Consider the following 18,035-nt stretch of genomic DNA (forward strand, 5'->3'; position numbering starts at 1 on the left):
TACTGTTCAATCAATCAGTCCACTTGGATGTCGTTGTCCCTGTTCTAAGGTTGGAAAGGGCAAATGGGATTTCTTACGTGGAATGAAGCTTACTCTTGATCAATTAAGAGAAATACTGAAACCAAAATTAGACCTGATGAAGAAAGAACTAAGTGTCAACAAATCCAGTACAACCCGGATGCGTAGTACCAAGATATCAGCTTCAGATGATCGTGTATCGGCGACATCCGTAGGATATGTTGGAGTCGTCTTCATTTGTCTTATTACAGCTGTAATTGTTTTCCTTGACATGCTCGGCTGCCTCGTCACTAAGTTTAAAAAATGTTATTTTTACACCTTTTCTTAATTGGTTCCTGTTGATTTTTTTTCTTTCTATCACAAGCATATATTATCTATAATCAATTATTATCGTGATTTGTGAAATGTGCACGTAAAGCATACAATGACATAAGTATGAACAGAATTTTTCGTTTTATACCTAAATTTGTTACAGGCATTTGTTATACAGGTACATATATTTCATTGAACTAGTCCATATTTCGGCTAACTTTTCATGTCTTATCTTTACAAAAGGTGCATAGTTATGTTGATACACTGAAACATTCCTCCATTGCTGTGTGGTCTTTTTTTTTCTAACTTGGTACACCACCTACTACAATGAAGCTTATCAGAGTTTGTTTCACAGAAACACAATTTATTAAAACGGTAACCATGATATTACATGTATACACCAGGAACTAATAAAGAAATATAAACGTTTGTTGTGACCATATGTAAATAATATACAGAGCTCCGCATTTCCCATTTTATCACAGTACTTTTCACTGCATTTATTGACTTCAGTGTTGTTGGTGTTTTTCATCTTCTTTTTATCCTTGTTTATACTACTGTTTGGCCTAAGTATATCACTGTCTCTAGGGGTGCACAAATTGGCAATACAGAATTCGTTTGTTTTGTTTTATTTTTTTGTATTATTATTATTTTAAGACATGAAAACTCTAGTAGGGTTTCAAGGTAAGCGTTGAACGTTATTTTTAATTCGTGCAATTTCGGTTAATTTGTTCTGTAGTGAAAAAAATATTGTAAATCAAATAAAGAATTTGCTTCGCCTTGCTTTTTTTTTTGCAGGCTGAATAAAAATTACGCCTCGCTTACAAAATACCAGAATATGGCAATGATAAAATGTCTATGTAAAAATGTACAATTTAATTATATGCACCATATTGAGAACATTAAACTTTATCTAGAACATGCATCACGATGAAACACATTTCCTTTTTTAAGACCAAGAATGGCCTTGCTGAAGAGCATTTATGATATAGAGGGGATTTGGTGCCATGCTACTGATTTCTAAGACACAGACAATTTCTTCCTTCCTTAGCTTAAACGATCAAAATTAGCAAATTTACTTAAAAAGATCATAATGCTCCAATGTTTTCGTTTTGAATGAAAATCTATTTGTATTCCTTAAATCAAATAAATGGAGACCTTGATATTATAGAAAATGAACACCCTAGAGAGTTGTAAACCAAAGGCCCGAAATATCATATTCCAAGCCCATTTACTAGAAGAAGTACTTCTGGTTACTTAAAGATGCAGTTGAGGAATTTGCCAGAAAATCGATAAAAAAAATTCATCATAATTACCAGGATTAAGCGCGAGCACTATGAACCAAACCTAGACACTTTATATAATGGATCAAAGATGTTCCGTCATGAATTCAGAAGCGCATTCAAAATCTGCGTTGCTCAATTAGCACACGGGTGTCGGACCCTTTCAAGAAGACAGAGGTTGTAAATGCTTTGTCCTCTCTGTATTACACGTATCTTGTTTTTTTAGCATTATTCTTAAACAAATAGTGTTCGATATGCAAAAATCATTATGTGCAATGTCTAGCTGAAGAGTTTGGAATTCAGGGCAAAATTCGGAATCCAACATTTACCCCTAATTATTTATGAAATAGAGGTTTAAGAAAATCTCAAGAATCCTTCTCTCCTCTCGGTCTTTAAAATGGATACCTCAACTTCACAAAAATCATATTTTAAGAAGGATGCATAGCCGGGTCGTCAACTGAAGATATTCGACTTAACATTTTATTTTTGTGCTCCCTACACAACAACTGCTTTAAATAAAATTGAGAATGGAAATGGGGAATGTGCCAAAGAGACAACAACCCGACCACAGAACAGACAACAGCAGAAGGTCACCAACAGGTTTTTTTTTTAGTATATCATTTTATTCTGGTATCACCTAAGTTGAACAAAGGTATACAGAAAAACATATTAATTTACATTACATTGCATGCAGCGAGAAATTCCCGCACCCGGAGGCGTCCTATAGCTGGCCCCTAAACAAATACATATACTAGTTCAGTGATAATGAACGCCATACTAAACTCCAAATTGTACACAAGAAACTAAAATTAAGAATAAAACAAGACTAACAAAGGCTAGAGGCTCCTGACTTGGGACAGGCGCAAAAATGCGGCGGGGTTAAACATGTTTATTAGATCTCAACCCTCCCCCTATACCTCTAGCCAATGTAGAAAAGTAAACGCATAACAATACGCACATTAAAATTCAGTTCAAGAGAAGTCCGAGTCTGATGTAAGATGTAACCAAAGAAAATAAACAAAATGACAATAATACATAAATAACAACAGACTACTAGCAGTTAACTGACATGCCAGCTCCAGACTTCAATTAAACTGATTGAAAGATTATGTCTTCATCATATGAATATCAGGCACAATCCTTCCCGTTAGGAAAGCAGTTATGAGGAAAAACGACTGAGATCGACACAGCATAGGCTTTACGGTCACCATCACAATTAGGGTTGACCGATACGATGCATCGTTGCCTCAACTCACTATCGTCATTTTTGCTCGATCATAGATCTTTGATTTGTTAGTTTACTAATTGTATCCTATTCCCGATTGTGACATTTTGACTGTATATGGATTTGCATGGCGGTTGATACATCTATAGCAGGAGAAGTTAATGCGATCCCCTCAGTTTTTTATTAGTTACCTTGATCTTCTTAATCGATGATTTATGGTATTTAAACATCATTATACTACTGTTGCCTAATTAAGTTGAAAGCTGGAGTATACATAATTGGGATAGATATTTTATGAACAATTTTTTTTGTCTTGTATGTTTTAGAAATATTAAAACTTTACACTATTGACAGCTTTCTTAGTACTGTGAGTTAGGCAATTCATGCATTTACCCTCACACCAGAACAAAATTAGTTAAACATATTATTATATTTTCTATAATCAGCAATACAACTCACGATTATTCGCTTTACTTCTGTATCATAGCAGACAACTAACTATATTTAATTTTATTAAAACCTCCTGTGAATTGCAATTTTTCTATTGTTATGCAGTATTCCTATTTAACAAATTTTCGTATTATCGTTATCCCAATTATTGTACAAACATTAAGTCTGTTTGGATATAACAAATTACTTCATGTCTTGCTCGGTAACAATGACAGGTAGTGCAATTAATCAAACAATGCATGCTATTAAAGGACAACATAAAGTAACAATACACATGTTTGGCCTTTCTATCAAAAATAAAAATCCTGCCAACGCAATTGCATATTTGTAATGAAAGTTCCGAAGGGTCATTCTAAATATAATCTGTCAACAATGGGCGACAGTGACCCTATTCAGATTGTTTTGTATAGCGAAAACAGACAGACATAACAATTTATACGATTTGCTGCAAAACCGTCATACGAATAAACATACGAAAATAAGAAAGTTCTTATACACCTGTTTTACAGTAGTTTAGATTTGCGTATGGCTGCGGAGATGCAAATTTGATTACCGTATGGCAGAGCTTTATGATAATTCTGTAAAGCCCTGTCCTTCTCATCATTGATTTCATAGCACACACATAAAACTATTAAAAAGTTGGATATTGATAGTCTGCTAATAAAGTATCCCTCTCAACAAGATAAATACAGATCGCGTCAAGCTTGTGCTTTCCTACTGGTATCATTAAGACAATGAAAGCATAGATATTTCAGCCTATGCCACAACAACAGGGTGTATAATCATACTTTCATGTTTCACTTCTTAATGTGATTCTTTATTTCTGTTTTCGTATAAGTACATTTGCCTAGTAAAATCTTTTCGGGTGTATATCTACAAAGTACATTGTCTACGAGCTCTAAAGTTGTAGCGATCTTCCCAGTCACGTAGTAAAATGAAGCATACAACAACAAGCCTGACACAATCTCTGTCTTGACTGCGTCTTTTAAATGTTCAGAATATCGTCTGAAGTTTGTCTTCGTACTCAGTGTGGAAACTGACGGTAATAACTGGACTATGTGTTAATTGACATTATCATGAATAAATAAAGGCAACAGTAGTATACCGCTGTTCGAAATTCATAAATCGATAGAGATAAAAACAAATCCGGGTTACAAACTAAAACTGAGGCAAACGCATCAAATATAAGGGGAGAACAACGACACAACAAAAACAACATTAAAATGTAACACACACAGCAACGAACTATAATATAACAATGGCCATTTTCCTGACTTGGTACATAAATAGTTTCAACAAACTTAATATAAGTGAAGAGGATTCATTCTTACGTAAAGATGCAACCTATGCCATTGCCCGAAAACAATCATCTATCTTTTTTCTCTGTGGCAAAATAACAAGTTCTATAAAATTAAAAAAAATGTTTGACCTCTGATTCATTGAGTAATTCCTGTAATAGAAGACACTGGCGTTTAAGTACTGAGTAAAGTATAGTATTTTCCATACATTTTATACAATAAATATAGCAATTCGAGATCCATGACTTAGTTTATCAGGGCAAATAAAATAACAGTGAAATGTATTAGAAATACGAAAGGTTTCTATAATATATCTTTTGTATCATTGTTAAGTTTGATAATGAACATAATGGATAATTTAAGCAAACCATAACACAAAAGGTGAGTGTAATTAAATGAATGGACTAGATGTTTCTCTGCTATAGAAAAAGATAATCTCCAGATAAGGTTATTAGTTCTCAAATATTTTGGTCCGATTGGCACCATAAGACAACCAGAATTAACAATATTCCAAATTACACTATTTAGTTGGCCATTCTTGCCTATTTCTATATATCCAGTTACTTTTTTTGGGAATTTTAGGAACAAAATGACAACACAAAAATAATAAATATATTAAGATTGACGAAGAAATCAGTGAAGAGAATCTCTTTTTTTTCTCAAGTGATATTCGTTTTATAAGGCAATTTTTATCCAACATTGAAAAATACTTCAATGAATAATTTTTCTGGATGTTTTGATTCAATTGCACAAAAGACATGTAAAGATAAATAAGAGAACATAAGAAGTTTACGTCAACGAGACGTCAAACCATCACCCCAATGAAGCCAACATTGACATCTTAATGATCAAAATACTTCAGCATTAGTCTTTTTTAGAAGTTAGTTTGTTGACCGTTAATTACCTTTTGGCTTTTAACATGATTTTTGTTATTGTTACTGTCTAATTGGTGTATTCAATCAATTAAATTCCAAAGTAAAATCACAATGAAAAGGCAAATGCATGAGCAATAAAATGAAATTCAGTTCTGCTCCAGAAGCCGTGTAAAATGATCAAATATAAATAAAATAAAAACAGGTTATGACCGTCTATAAACTACAATTCATTTTTTTAAGCTTAGAAAACAACAATTATTTCCGGACCCTAATTATAGAATCCAGAACAGTAGATGAAAATTAAATTGAAAGCAAAATAAAGCCGAACATGTTTCGACTATTTTCAAAAACACTATTGAGAGTCATATAACAATATTTCTCACCACATACTAAATTTAGGGATATTAACATCGTACCACATATTAATTATTAAATAAACGGTACCAATTTTGATGGATTAGATGTGCATTTCGGCATTTATTGTCTTTTCAGTATTGCTTAAAATCGTTTAGAAATCTAAAACTTAACGCAAATTTTGGAGATTAGATATTACATTTAAGGACCAAAAACTATAGCTAAAACCTTGCAGGAAATCATAGCTATGAATGAAGGAGATACATTCTTGATTTTTAAATGATTTTCTAAGATTTATAACACCTACTTTCTATAAAACAATATCCGTACTATTATGGTACTACGGAAGTATCGAACAACTGCCCTGTTGATACTTTAGGGGACAACCTTCAACCAGTAAAGGCATCAACTGTGTGGAAGTAGTAGCATCAACAGTACACATTTCACTTTGCCAGCTGCGCAATTTGACAATTAATGTATCGTCAGTGGTGCTGGAGACCAAAACATTTGAAAATTAAAAACCTTATAGGTTACAATACACCATTAGATTTTATGGGCGCAGCCATTTTATGAGCATAACATGGTATTCAGAATTAAGAGTATAGCTAATCCTGATTGGTTGATATGTGCGCCCGTTATTTTTTGTTATTAGAGACTTCGTGCATTCTGCATTATACCAAAGGCCAAATAAAATCTTTTCCTTAGCCCTAACGGAACTGAGATGTCTTTTAAACGCTAGGATGAGACACGTATTTTTATGTGCAAAATTGATAGGCATGGGAGATAAGTACAAATTACGCTAAGAAAAGCAACGCGAACCTATATTTTTTGGACCAAAAAATACTGTCCTAATAACTTTTCTTTAATTCTAGCAAGGTTTCGTTTAAAAAATCAACTTTCTAAAGTCTGTATCTCGAAAAAGGCTATCATTGTCGCCTATGGAGAAATTAATTGTTTATTTCAATCTATACAGCGTCGACATTTCTTTATCATAGTGCTCAAAAAGTGTCAAAAACAGTAATTTTACTTGATATTTGATGTGAAATCGTATTTTTTGGTGACAAATGAATTATTGATTAACTAGTTTTTTAGCTATAGTCTGTTTCATATTTGTATTGCGTTTTACCTTAGAAACAAGGGTGGGTTCGACTTTTGACTTACTGTGGAGAGAATATGTCGCTTTCTGAACTTCTGCTGATTTGTTTGAAAAAAGCACGTACACGTCTAGAGTTTGGATATACAAATCGATTTTTAAACATGACAATCTCGATCCAAATGCTGTTATCGAAATTACCAAATTCAGTGAAAATGTACAGAAATGACCCCCATTGAACATTGAAATGTTCACTCGAATGGCAGACTATAAAAATTAGAATAGGTATGACATTTTGTAGTTAACGAATAGTTTTCGATGTTTAAACACAAATATTTACACATTTTTCATATTTTGAAATGCTATAGTCTGTTTCAAAAATGTACTTTTATACGAAAATGGTTTCATTTAAAACTGTTGTTCAAAATTCACCGTAGTAGTTACATATTGGATCGGTTTTGGTATCAATATAATCAGTACTTGATGACATATAAAGAATCATTGGAGAAAGTGGACATTATCTTCAGGCCCTTTTTAGCAGTACCGCATTTACTCAAAAAATCAGAAATTTTTTTTTCACATTTTTTGACTGGGGTCACCTGTGATATAAAATTGTGAAAATTCAGAGAGTAATGCCAGAACGTTTTGATGATGATTTTTGTGTGGCATATATATTTGTGCATCTAACGAACTATGAATTGCATGATTCTAGAAAGTATTAAATACCGTATAGGTTACAATACACCATTAGATTTTATGGGCGCAGCCATTTTATGAGCATAACATGGTATTCAGAATTAAGAGTATAGCTAATCCTGATTGGTTGATATGTGCGCCCGTTATTTTTTGTTATTAGAGACTTCGTGCATTCTGCATTATACCAAAGGCCAAATAAATTATTTTCCTTAGCCCTAACGGAACTGAGATGTCTTTTAAACGCTAGGATGAGACACGTATTTTTATGTGCAAAATAGATAGGCATGGGAGATAAGTACAAATTACGCTAAGAAAAGCAACGCGAACCTATATTTTTTGGACCAAAAAATACTGTCCTAATAACTTTTCTTTAATTCTAGCAAGGTTTCGTTTAAAAAATCAACTTTCTAAAGTCTGTATCTCGAAAAAGGCTATCATTGTCGCCTATGGGGAAATTAATTGTTTATTTCAATCTTTAAAATAGTTGAAAATGTGATATAAACGAAAAAGACCAAAATGTATGACCAATTCCTAACAACCTACCAAAATATTCTAATGTAATTGGATTGGTCATGCTGTATTTAAAGGAACCTAACAACCTACCAAAATATTCTAATGTAATTGGATTGGTCATGCTGTATTAAAAGGAAAAACACTTTGGAATTACAACAGTATATTCATAAAAATGAACAATAACACTAACATACTTGACAATACAATATATACAGACCAAACCAATTCCTTATTTTGAACTAAAACATGTCAAAAGATGGTCAAGCTAAAAACAACCACCTTTGTTAAGCTTATAAAAACTTCTCAAAACTTCAAAATAGAAAGTGGACGATATAATGATTTATAGTGCAGGAAAATATATATTTTTTGGACAACATCATCTTTGACGTTGTTTTCTTTTCAAAAACAACTTTGACGTTGTTTTCTTTTCAAAAACATGTAGAAGATGAATCAATTTTTTTAAAAACTTCACTAGAAAATATCAGAAATCAATTCATTAAAGTGATGTACTTAAAATAGTTTTTATAAATGCACCGATAAGTAATAAGTTTGACTGGATTATGGCTTCTACATACACACATATTACCGTGTCCCTTTATGGAATGTTTAACAAACTATATTGTCAACACACACCAATACTAAACACCAGACTTTTAATTCAGTGAGGATGGAGTTGTGTGTCTTTCAGTATTTCAGGTTTTCCTGAAGGAGGATAATAAACATATATAAATTTCTCTACAGTGATGTTCGAGGCCATAATATTAGAAAATCGAAAACTTATTAAAAAAATTAAGAGTTTGTAAACCAAAAAGTACAAAAAGTATAGCCATACCGGCCAAGGAATCAGAGCTTTGCAAGAGGGAGATATATTCCAATTTTTTTTTTAAATTCCAAAACTTTTTAACAGCAAATGTTAATAACACAATATCCGTATTTTTCATGCCAGTACCGAAGTACTAACTATTGGGCTGGTGATAACCTCGGTGATTAACAGTTTATATGTTTATGCATCCAACGAACCTCTTAGTTAAAGTATTTTTGGTATGAAAAGCTGTTTTCTCACACTGAATCGTAATAGTAATGGATGAAATGCATACTATTCATTACTATTCATCACAAGGATGCAATCACCCCGTTAAAACAGTATTTTTGAGGATATAGCACGTCATATCGAATGCTATTCATTATCAATCGTAATATAATTTTTTTTACCGAGAAATGCTCTACTTGGAGAATATTGAAGTCAGAAAGTTGACATACATTTATGTCTTACAAATCATAGCAAGCTGGGGAATACCGAACAAGCTATAAACCAGATACTCATTTATCTTTAAACAGGTAAAGATGGTATATCATTTTTGCTACCGGGAAAAATATTTATTTTCAAATGAAAGTCTTCACGTGTGTCAAAGAGTTCGGTGTAAAAAAACGATCAATTTTGTAGACATCTAAATGTATGGTTAATATGAAACTGCAGATTTGTTTTGGGGTCTCTTCAGTTATCATTTCGCACGGATAAAACTATGATATACATATAAAGTCTTGGATAATCTTTAAACATCGTCGTTTTACCTAGAGGTAAAGATAAAGGCATATTTTTCAAATTTTTATCCTTATTTGATCATTAAACAAATGGTAGTTTGTTAAGCTTACATTCTTTTTCACTATATCATTTTTATAAGAAAAACATTCTACACTTTGTTATATCATGTTATTTAGACATATCACCGGATTTGTTCTTACATGAGCAACACAACGGTTGCCACATGTGGAGCAGGATCTGCTTACTCTTCAGGAGCACCCGAGATCGTCTCCGTGGTTGGTGGGTTTCATGTTGCTTAGTCCTTAGTTTTCTATGTTGTGTTTTGTGTACTGTTGGTTTTCCATATGTCTTTTTCTTTTTTAGCCATGGCGTTGTCAGTTTATTTTTGACTTGAATGTCCCTCTGGTATTTTTCGCATCTCCTTTAGATCATACGTGTTTTAATACTTATACATCCTTGGATTAGGTAAGATAAAAGCACTTCGGACGCATAAAACTTACAAAGTGTTATTTTCATATTTAACTACAAAAACAAGTTGTGTAACTAGCGATTGTTTTATTTTATCTGTTCAATATATGTCCAACTTGGATTGACTGAAGACGATTAAAAATACAACCTGTAACGCATGAGTGAAAAATAAACAGTGAAAGCGTTTTCAAACAATTTTAAAGGTTTACTCCATAAGTTCATGTATTACCCTCTATCAATCAAACATATTTATGATCTTTTAAACACTTTATTTATATGGACTGGACAATATTTTCATTTAGATAGTTATACCTGCTGCCATCCTGATTGTATAGAGTATCTATTATTCTTTCATTATTATATCTTAGAGATGAAGAGATATAAATCAAAGTCAGCAACAAGAGTTAGAAACCATACGGCACCATTTAAAAGAATATATAAAGATTAACATGACAACTCCTGGAAAGTCGTCAGTGACTAGTTAACAAATAACAAAACCTGGAATATCTGAAGTGATTACTTTGAAAACGACAACAATTTTGGTAAAGACCGAGGTCACATCTGTTCAACCAATCATTCCACTTAAATGCCTATGTCCATATTCTAAGGTTGGAAAGGGCGAATGGGATTTCTTACGTCGAATGAATCTTACTCTTGATCAATTATGAGAAATACTGAAGCCAGAATTAGGCTTAATGAAAAAATAACTAAGCATCAACAAATCCAATACAACCAGTATGCGTCGTTCAAAAATGTCAGCTCCAGGTGATCGTGTATCGGCTACATTCGTAGGATATGTTGGAGTCGTCTTCATTTGTTTTATTACAGTTATAATTGTTTTCATTGACATGCTCGGCTGCATTGTGGCCAAATTTAAAAGACGGTCTTGATTACAGCTTTAAAGAAATGGTTCCTGTTTTGTTTGTTTTTTTTTTTCTGTAACAGACATGTATACTCTAATCAATTGTTATCTTGATTTGTGAAATGTCCACGTAAAGCATACAATGACATACATATGAACATAATAGTTTGTCTTAAGAGCCAGTCTGTGGTAAAATCATGCAAAATGGTCCGAATCCAAAATTATCCAATCAGACTGATATTTTGTATTTTTGATACCTTATATGTAATAACTATTTGTGCAAAATATTTTGAAAAAATATTCAGCCATTATTTGTGTATGTAGAACATTCGATAATTGTCCATTTCTGTACTGACAAAAGGCCATTTTAAGCCTATTTTAGGGTATTTTGACCTGGTTTTTGTATTATTATAGAAAAATTGCAGCTTAATGATAACTAATACCTTAACAAACAACTTAAAAAAAATTAGGATAGTTTTCAAAGTTTGGACATTTCACAATAACCCTTCTGACAGGTTGATATTGCATGGTTTTGAAAAAGTGCCGATTCAGCAAAATTTGTCTTTTTTAAAGACCTGAATCTTGTAAGATCATGTTTTGTTTTTAATAGAATGTAAAACAGCATGAATCTTATATATTTATCTACAAAATACAAGAAAATGGTGCTCGGCAAATGATACCTTCTTACGATAAAATAACAATTTAAGATGGACAAGATGGCAATTTTGCCGTATTTATGATTTTTTTATTGGTTACAAGAGAAACTTTACAAATGTATGTGATAGTAAAAATATAAGAAAATAATGACAGATATAATGTTTATTGCTTATCTTGTTTGATTAAACTCAGTTTAACTTAGTTTTAATTGAAAATATACTACGGATTTGGCCTGGTAAGACCCCTTTTAAGCCCCAAAATTTAGCATTTTTTCAATTACATGTATTAACTTATCGCTACTTATTGAAGTCACTTTTCAAAAGTAGAATACTTCAGTTACTTTAAAATCATTTTTTAATGGGCTGTTTTTTTTTTACAATACAATGAACATTCAACAGGTACTGTCATCATTAATTTATGTAAAATTTCTGAAATCCTCACAATTTTAACATTTGTGCTAGTTTTAGACATTTGTTGTCCTAAAATAGATATGGCCACTTTTGTTCAGTCTTGATATTTAAATACATGTTGTATTTGATGATATTACATACACATATAAAAATTGAGACTGGGTGCTTCTTACCTAGAAAAGGGGGTCCATTTTTTTTTTATTATATTGGAATTAATCTTTATAAGCTTTTTGTCAAATATCAAGCAGATGCTGAGAAAAGTTTTACTTAAATTGTGACGCTGACATGAATGACAGATAGTGATCCCTATGTAGCTTCTAGGATAACAGTCGACATAACAACAATGTTAAGTTTCCTCATAGTATGTAATCTCCAATAACTTGAGGCATGTGAATAAGACATGAAAGATGTAGTTAGCCTATTACTACCACAGACAAACAAAAATATTTCAAATGGAAATAAAATTTATTTTATACCTACATGAATAAAAACAAATATACAGATAAATGGTTCAACTGTGATGCAGACATTTTCATTAAAATGGTTATATAATTATTCAGGCTGTTTGCTTATAATTTTACTGTCATATAATATAAGGGAAGTCTGCCATAAAGAGAAACAGGCAAAACGGTCTGAATACATGCAAACAGTGATAAGATCTGAAGCCAGATCAGATGACTATTCAGGTCGAAGTTAGTAAGTATGCATCAATAAGAGCTTCAGTCAAAACATAATTTTGTAGAAAAAGCCATTGTACTGTTTGATACATCATCCCATGCCAGATTCAATTGGTTCCTAAATGGTGGATACTTTCCATTTCAAAGGAAATGCAAGCCTCTGTTGAGTTTCTCCCGGTCAGAAATGTTATCTGTTTCCCAATCTGATGCTAAATATTATGAAAAATTAGTTGATGCTCTGAATATACTCCTATGAGAACCTGAGTATCTTTAATTTGGCTTTCATCTCCATCTAAAAAAATACAAAATAAATCTACAAATGTACTTTAAAAAATAATATATCCCTTATTAAATTAAAGATAAATGAATTCTCAAATATACAATGTCCATGATATATGAGATAACTATAAAATCTAGTTGGTTGGGACCCAATGAAAAAAAAAATATAAGATATCTCAACTGGTGGAGTAAAATCATTGCTTTACCACATCTAGTATATCTGATAAAACCTCAATGTCTTAATGCAAAAACTTCATGAACTTAACCAATTCATCCAGAAATTGTAGGCCAAAGTTACCTTATCAATAGTAACCATGTTGTACTACCCAAGATATCTATCCACTAGCTATAGTCAAGTATCAATGTAATACCATGTCTATTATCATACAGAGAGACCTAAACACACAAAATTAATAAAGTTGCTCCAGTGGAAAATGTAGGTCAACATTACCTTTATAAAAGTGAATCATGTTGGACTATTCAAAATCAATACACTGGTTAAGTATCAAAGCTATACAATTTTGTACCCGAGATATTGACCTTAATGCAAAAAACTTAACCATGTCACTCATGTGGAAAATGTAGGTCAAGGTGATCTAATTTTTATCATTTACCCTATTGCTCTACCAAAACCTATCCACTGGTCAAATATCATAGCTATACTACATGTTTCATGACTATATCTAGTGTCAAAGTGAAAATGTAGGTCATAATAACCTAATAATAAATCTTTATAAGAAATTCTAATATGTCATTATATGAGGTCCTTGATTGAATCCAAGTCCATGATAAAACTAATACAAAGCTATTCCCAGTACTGTAAATTCCGAAATTATTGCGTGCATAAGTAACTGCGATTTTGTAATGTAATTTTAGACTGAAATGCGAATTTAATTTTTGCAATATTTAGAAAAATCCTGTTTGATTCATATAGTAAATTTCAAAATGCGAGTTTAAATTAGTGCGATTATAACCCTGTCGCATTTTTCGCGATAATAAAAACATCGCAATAATTTCAGAATTTACAGTAATATTTTTGACATTATCACTTTGTTGGTAATGATTAAAAATTTTACCACTGGTCCTCTCATGATTCCCTAACCTCCACCCCTTCCCACTTCCCACAATCAGTTTAAAATTTTAAAATGCCTTTCAATTGCCCCTGTAAATAAAATATGTGAGGATGCCACATCCGATCTCTGATTTTGTTAGATGCATTTATGCTTTGTGTCAATCTGATGAGTTAAGCCTCAACTGACACATGATTGATTTCTTATGTTGTACTGTTACACTACTGTCCCAGGTTAGATGATGGTTGGCGCCTTCAAACGAATTTAACCTCAAAGTGGTTGTTGTTTGTTGCTGTATACCATATCTGTTTTTCGTTCATTGTTTTGTACATATATTTACTCATTCTAAATAGTTTTACATTTGTGATTTCTGGGCCTTTGATAGCTGACTATGCGGTATGGGCTTTGTTCATTGTTGAAGGCCATACAGTGACCTATAGTTGCTAATTTTTATGTCATCTAGTCTCTTGTGGAGCATTGTCACATTTGCAATCAATTCAAATCACTTCTTTTTTTATATCAAAACATTCTCATACATTGTACATGTATGTTTTCCTACCATAATCTTTTTTGTATCAACTATGATTCCTCCATCAGCTACTGTTTGTCTAATCTTGGTAAAACACTGCTTGCAGAGACCTACAATGTATGCCTTTGTGAAAAAATGGAATAATGCAGCCAGTCAATGGTACCATACACACTAAAAACATCAATAAAACACGATCATGTCAATGTCCAGATGAACAATGTTTCAGGTGTGAACAATCAATCAATTTATAAACCTGTTGTTCTACGGCATGATGCCAGTGAATAAATTATAATAGACAAATCTGTTTTATCAAATTAAAGGTTAAAACTAATTTATTTACAAAAACAGTCAGAGATCTGACATAAACAAGTCAGAATTGTCAAGACTTGTGCAAGTCAGATTATGCATTTTTACACAGGAGTAACAGTATTTTTAAACTTCATAAAGTCAGAATGTGCCCGACTTATTCAGGTCAGATTATGTTTAGTGGATTGTGATGTTTCAATATTTTAAGATTTGTAGCTAACCTTTTCAGTAAGTTACCATGAATATTTGTATGATGCATAACAATACCAAAATCTATCTTTTATTGCTGGTTTTCAAGTAAATCCATTGTTTATACAGAATCTTTTTTACAATTTATCACAAATACATTCTTACATAAAATGGTTAATTTCATATGATTCCGTTTTTTTAGGGTCTTATTCATATTTTTTGTTGATAAAAAAGTGTTTGTGGAAGGCATTTTTAACATTGTCATGTGGATTCTTAACTTTTAAATATGGGTGCATGACCCAAAAAGATTAACATTTTAGGTATATTTCTGACTTGTACATGTTGTAGAAGTCAAAAACATTTTATTTTTGTTTTGAGGAAAAAATTGCATAATATTTCATCTGACTTGTAGAAGTCAGCTTTTGTTTAAAAATGATGGGAGGTAATTACTCATGACATCAAATATATGTACATGTACATGTAGTGCAGGTTATTTTTTTCTATATTTAATGACTCATTTCTGGTAATTTACCATGTTCGCAGTTTGCAATTAGATGGTGGTTGTGTGTGTTGCATATATCACATATCTACATGTATTAGAAATAAATGCCTTTTTCCAAATACATGTATATATGTTCATTGTATCACATAATTATATACCTCGCCACTACATTGTGTATGTCATGCATATGTGGCAGTTTTAAAAATGATTTTTTTCATAATACAGTGGTGGATCCATCCAGGGAGGGACCGGTGGTCAAAATAAATATGACGTCTTGAAAGGCCATTTTATTTACTGGCTATGCCCATGGCGCCTGCGTTGCATTAAGGCGTCAAACTTGTCAAAGCAAAAAAAATAAAATAGCCTTTCAAGACGTCATATATATTTGGACTGGGGACCAGTTGGTTAAAACCTTCCCTTTTTTTTGCTGATTAATGCTTTTGAATAGGGACACATGGATGGACCTCCCTTTTTATCTGCTAAGAACCCCCCCCCCCCCCCCCTTTTTTTTTAAATTGGCTAGATCCATCCCTGTCATAATTAACTAATTTATTTTTGTAGTTTACCTGACCCTTTTGGAATTAGTTGTCATTACAAAAGTCAGTATTCCAATGATAGGGTTAGTGTGGTTCCTCCATCACTATCAGCTTTTCCCCTTTTGGAGTTTTGCCTTAATGTCAGCAGGACGATCTTTGAATCCACACTTTGTTGAATAGTCCCGCCAATATATCCCAAAAAAGTCTCTGTGCCATCTGCATGGACATATTGACAATTTTATAGCAGCACGATCAACAGAAAACAATGTCACTTATGTGTATAAAATAGTCCTCCTGGAACATGTGGAAAGTTTGATAAACAGGCCTCACTGCCCTCAGTGATGTGAATAAATTCAAGGTGGTGGTTGTGTCCTTTGTACAAAGATAAACCTTGTCTAACAGATGAGTTGAATAGTGCTTTGATTGTCCACAACAACCTCCAAGATTAGAAAAATCGAACCGAACAGAGACGTCAACTTTTCATCACTGGAATCTGCCATATTGCCAGTGAAAGATTTCCACTAAGGGAGACAATTTAACCACAAAAATAACATTGAGGCTACCTTTGGGTAATTTAATGTTAAATTTTGCAAATTACAAGAAAAAAAAACATACATTTAGCCAGAAATATTTTTCATCATAAAATAAATCAATTTTAGCCCAATTACCACCTACTTAATCAATTTTAGTTAAATAACAAGAAACAAAAACTATTACAATTATTGCATTTTATGGTTATTTTAAGAGTATTTTTTATGATCTTGAGAGAAAACTGCTTTTGAGTACATGTAGTATATACAAGTTGTTTATTACATCTGTTGCGCGAACTTTCTGGCAACCTGCCAAAAGGACCGAAATTTTCAAAAAGCTATTTTTTTTGGTTATTAACTAATATTCCTTCAAAATATGATAAAAATAATATTTCATTTAAGAGCTACATGTATATCAATTATCTAGACCCTTAAAAAGTGCCTAAATAATGTTTTAATTTTTAGCCATTTTTTAAAATAATTCACTAATATGCAAATTAGGCGGTTTAATGGAAAATAGCGCAAATTAATAAAAAAAAATTTTTTTTATCTTAACTCCTGAATACCTAAAGATTTTGGAAATATATATAATTTTGGCAAGTTGTAACTACCAATTTGGACGAAATTTGGGATTTTGCATGGTTTTATGGCAGACTGACTCTTAATACGAATGGGTCTGTTAGACTAAACTATTTTGGGGTTTTTTGCCATTTGTTACACAGGAACATATATTTCGTCGAACCAGTAATGAAGTCCATAATTCTACCTTTTCCAAATTCGATCTGTTACAAAAAGGTGCATACCTATGTTGATCTACTAAAAAAAATTCCTCACATTGCTGTCTGGTCTATTGTTAAATAATGTTGGCTTTTTCTAACTTTGTTTACCATTCGCTAGCTTATCGAAGTATGTTTCTCGCAAATACAATTTATTAGCACGGTAACCCCACTATTGCATATGTACACCAGACACGTATAGAGAAAAACATAAACATTTGCCTTGGCTATATTTAAATAATATACAGAGCTCTGCATTTTCATTTCATCACTGTACTTATCACCGGATTTGTTGAATATAAGATCTATCTTTTTTTTTTAACTTGTTTATACTTGTGTTAGGTCTTTGTATAACAATGCATTAACGGGCGCACAAATCGACAATACAGCATGTACAACATTTGTTTGTATGTTGTTATTTTTTGATAGACATAAAACTTTAGAAGGAGTTCAAAGAAAAGGTGGAATCTTAAATCAACTCTTTGTCGTAAAATGTTGTTCTAAACCGACACTCAGATGCAAGTTGAGATATAAAGCTTAACTGTATCTGTTGTTACTTTTATTTCAAGTTCGAAGAGATCGAT

The 18,035-nt window shown here is 32.1% G+C and overlaps 1 long non-coding RNA gene across 2 annotated transcripts; it reads right to left on the reverse strand.

Annotated features, from left to right (window-relative positions):
• Window positions 1-12,503: 12,503 nt before the first annotated feature.
• Window positions 12,504-16,549, reverse strand: LOC127720945 (uncharacterized). Of its 2 annotated transcripts, XR_007990998.1 has the most exons (3): window positions 16,176-16,549; window positions 14,643-14,722; window positions 12,504-13,026 (listed from the first exon to the last, which is right to left on the reverse strand). It is a non-coding gene; the product is annotated as an uncharacterized LOC127720945 (long non-coding RNA). The 2 variants fall into 2 exon arrangements; XR_007990997.1 differs by lacking the exon at window positions 16,176-16,549 and having other exon boundaries at window positions 14,643-14,951.
• Between the last annotated feature and the right edge of the window lie 1,486 nt (window positions 16,550-18,035).

The sequence above is a fragment of the Mytilus californianus genome, unplaced genomic scaffold, assembly GCF_021869535.1.
Source record: "Mytilus californianus isolate M0D057914Y unplaced genomic scaffold, xbMytCali1.0.p SCAF_11, whole genome shotgun sequence".
Lineage (NCBI taxonomy): Eukaryota > Metazoa > Mollusca > Bivalvia > Mytilida > Mytilidae > Mytilus > Mytilus californianus.